The sequence below is a fragment of the Eriocheir sinensis genome, unplaced genomic scaffold (genome assembly GCF_024679095.1).
Source record: "Eriocheir sinensis breed Jianghai 21 unplaced genomic scaffold, ASM2467909v1 Scaffold1715, whole genome shotgun sequence".
Lineage (NCBI taxonomy): Eukaryota > Metazoa > Arthropoda > Malacostraca > Decapoda > Varunidae > Eriocheir > Eriocheir sinensis.
In genome coordinates this window covers 21,470-25,589 of record NW_026111090.1, presented here as the reverse complement: position 1 = coordinate 25,589, position 4,120 = coordinate 21,470, and the positions used below count along the sequence as shown (strand labels likewise).

General features: G+C 44.8%; 1 long non-coding RNA gene across 1 annotated transcript; it reads right to left on the bottom strand.

Moving 5' to 3' along the window:
- Window positions 1–336: 336 nt before the first annotated feature.
- On the bottom strand, window positions 337–3,890 carry LOC126990532 (uncharacterized). Its single transcript, XR_007744509.1, has 3 exons — window positions 3,710–3,890; window positions 3,058–3,131; window positions 337–1,012 (listed from the first exon to the last, which is right to left on the bottom strand). It is a non-coding gene; the product is annotated as an uncharacterized LOC126990532 (long non-coding RNA).
- Window positions 3,891–4,120: the final 230 nt, after the last annotated feature.

The following is a 4,120-nucleotide window of genomic DNA, read 5'->3' as shown; positions in this document are numbered from 1 at the left end:
CGTCCGATGTAAGAACAGAAAGCGTCTGATGTAAGAACAGAAAGCGACCTTTGCCAAAATTGCCTCCACCCCTCCCTCGGCCCCGCAGCACACGACTTTCTACTGTAGCTCACCCTCATGCCGTCCAAAGCACTGGGACAAGAGTTCACCAGGATCTTTCTCTCATCCCCTTCACTAGTCACCTCTGGAGCAGCCTTCCTTCGTCTGTGTTTCCTCCTCCCTACATGAACGCCTTCAGGAGGGCAGCATCAGACGCCTCTCCGGCCTGATTTGATCTTTTTTGTTTCTGGTCTGGCCTTGAAATGCCTTCAGGACGCTAAGACAAAGAGGCACAGGATTAGTTGTGTACGTTCTTTATTGCCCGACATAAAACATCAACACAACAATCCCTCCCCCCACCTCAACACACATTTGGCTAATTCAAAGAAAAACTTGATTAACTTAGAAAAAATTCAAATTGTTACAACAACACACACACACACACACACACACACACACACACACACACACACACACACATATATGGGAAATACAACTGTCAAATCAGATCTGACTGGATACAGCAGCATTCAGAGTACATACATACAGACATACATACATACATGTCCCAACATACGTAGCTACACACAGAGCTATAATACAAAAACGATCAACGAAACGTAACCTAACCTAACCATGCAAGCAGGCTGATGTGAAGGGCCTTGGCAGCTTTCCTCCTGAGGGTCCTGACAGCATTCCAGGCGTAGGAAAAAGGAAACAGTACATACAAATATCAGAGAACCCATACCACTCGTTGCCATGGACGAAATGACCTTAGCCATCAACATCCCCACCAACAGCCGAAGCCGCCGTTGTTACTGAAGCCGCCGTTGTTACCGAAGCCGCCGTTGTTACCGAAGCCGCCGTTGTTACCGAAGCCGCCGTTGTAATAGTCATCGAAACCATAGCTTCCACCTCCCCAAGTATGCGTTATCACAGGCCTTCTGGATGCTCCGTTGTTACCCAGCACTCCCTGTTGGAATGGGCGCGGAGAGAGAGAGAGAGAGAGAGAGAGAGAGAGAGAGAGAGAGAGAGAAAATAGAATGGGTAATTGGGTCCTTCACTGAACTGACCTGCCATCTGGTGACCCTGCTGGAGCCGCTGCCAGAGCCAAGCGCTGCGGCGTGCTGGGGTCCAGCGAGGCTTAATTGACATTTATCTGTACCAAACTAGCAAAATATCAGTTGTAATGGTCACTATGATGTTTACATAAAAAATCTGAGTGCTGTACATTATTCATGTCGTTATAATCATTATTGTTGGCAAAATAAGAGCGGGGAGACGGTGGCAGGTATTTCCTTCATGCAATAAAGGAGAAGTCAAACAAGTCCGGCATGGTGTCATGGTCTCAAAATCATATAGTAGTGGTGGAAGGTAGTGTTGAAAATTTTGCCACTCAACATACCTCCGGCTGGCACGCCGCTGCCTCACACGCGATGCATTCCTCTGTCCCTCCAATCAGAGCGCGAGAGGTCTTGGTCTTGGTTCGGGAGGTTGTTTACATTGCTGCTAAACATATCGTACGCTGCCGCAGCAAGTATTATACTTATTTCTTTTTTTTCTAATTTAAATCATAATACACATATCTTTAGCCTCTTATAATATTACATTCACTAAATGGAACTTTAAAGGAACAACATAGAGCATGTGACGCTTGTTTAAGTGGGGAAAAATATATTTAAATTTCTTATTGCTTGCATTTCCCCGTTTCTTAAATACCACTAGTTAAGTCAAGTGTTTCTATACCGTAGCTATGGATGGATGAAGAAAAATGGTCAACAAATAAGGGAGGAATTACATTAAGAACATAAGCAATTCTGCTAACAGCTGTTTGCTAAGCGGTAAAAGTGCTCTCTGCCGCTGTTACCCTAACAGTGTTGTCGAGGCCTGAACAAGCTTTATGAATATATGTTAGCGCTTAACAAAAAAATGTTAAGGCTAACAGGAACATGTTAGTCTTAACAGCTGTTTGCTAGTGGTAATAAGTTTTATGTAACTGAGCCCTTAGTGTGGTCTTCGGCTTCCACTCCCAGCATATTATACTCCTCCCTAACATTTTTCTGTTAAGCGCTAACATACATTCATAAAGTTTGTTCAGGCCTCGACAACACTGTTAGGGTAACAGCGGCAGAGAGCACTTTTACCGCTAAGCAAACAGCTGTTAGCAGAATTGCTTATGTTCTTAATGTAATTCCTCCCTTATTTCTTGACCATTTTTCTTCATCCAAAAAGCATTTTAATCGGGAATGATAGGAGATTAAGGCTTGCGCGGATACATAGATGTGTTTGTCGGATTTACAAAGAAAATTACGATATAGTTCCTCGCGGATAGACACAATATGTTAGTGAATGCTAAAACATTTCCCGTTTTCTTCTGTAGAAGCGCGAGAGAAAGTTGAAGTTTCAGGAGACAAAAGAACACCTAAGATAAAAACAATGTGAAAACATCTATTGCAGCCAGTAATTCCGCAGAAACTCATGATAGGACTCATGTGGTGAACATATATTTTTGTTCTTATATTAATATTGACATTGAAATCAACAGATTAATGCATATAAACACTTGAGATTGTCGAGAGTATGGTACAGTTGGTGCCCTGAGCAGAAACTTAACAAACAGCTGTTTGCTAGCTAACAGTTGCCAAGTTCCGCTTTCTGTTAGCGTCTTACTGCTAACTAGCAGAAAGTGTTAAGGCTAACAGAAAAGGTTTATGTATACAGATGTATACTAGATTCTCTCAAAGAGGGTCAAAGATAAGCTCCGGGGGGGCAACATGGGCTAAGTAAGATGACGCCAGTATAAACACTTGCCTGCGCCATAACGGGCTGGGGCCGACCAAGAAAGTCCACCGACGCCATAGGCAGGAGTGTAAATAAATAATAATAAGCAGCACTCTCTCTCTCTCTCTCTCTCTCTCTCTCTCTCTCTCTCTCTCTCTCTCTCTCTCTCTCTCTCTCTCTCTCTCTCTCTCTCTCTCTCTCTCAAACACACACACACACACACACACACACACTTACCGCACTTGCATGTGTGGCCTTCTCGCCCATGCGGACGAAGGGTTCCGCTGCTCTCTTTGGCCGTTCACCCGTAGCTGTGATGGCAATAATAATAATAATAATAATAATAATAATAATAATAATAATAATAATAATAATAATAACAATCTGGGTAGGCGGTGGCTGAGTGGTTAGCGTGCTGGGCTCACATTCACCACGCCAGGGACAACGTCGGTTTGAATCCCCACACTACCCCCGAGTGACCTAAAAGACTACCCACATGCTGTCCAGAAGACTACCCATCAACCCGGACTCTAGAAGAAACCGTCCAGTGAATCAAGAATAAGTTCCGGGGGGCAGCATGAGCCAAGCATAACCGGCGCCACTATAAAAAAATTGCCTGCGCCACGACGGGCTTGGGCCGATCATCTGGTCCCTGAAGAAAAGCCTATAGGCGGGGATGTAAAAAAAAAAAAATGAAATAATAATATTAATAGCAGTCACTCTCCCTTAGTCAGTCAACCTGTCATTCTAATATAAGTCTCATTCTATCAGTTAATCTGTTTCTCTCTCCACCAGTACCCGGGTTCTTGTTAGTTCCTGCGCCTATTAGTCTGTCTTTCCACCAGCCAGTTCGCCTTTCGGTCGTCCGTCGGTCGGTGTTTTTACTCACCGGCAGGGGCAGGAGCAGATGTGGCGGGCAGGACTTGCATGAACACCACCACTATCACCACCGCTGCCGTACACCGCAGACCACCACGAAGCCGGCGACCCATTCTTGGAGGAGGGGAAGAACACGGAGCGAAGGGAACACAAGGAGTGAAGACTGTGGGCTTCTCAGCGCTGGGAGGGAGGCAAGACACTGGCTGGAGGAGGGTTGCCAGATGGTCTTTACTATTTGTCTGGGAATCTGGGCTTAAAAAATCTGGAAATCCCACGAAAAATCACAATATTAAGTTGAACGGAAAGTGTTCGAGGACATGATGAATCCTTTTGTGTGGCACTTAGGAAAGTTTTTTTATAACGGTGCTACTCGGAAGAGAATACCAATGTGACTGAGACACTGAGCTCCCCAGTGACCTGG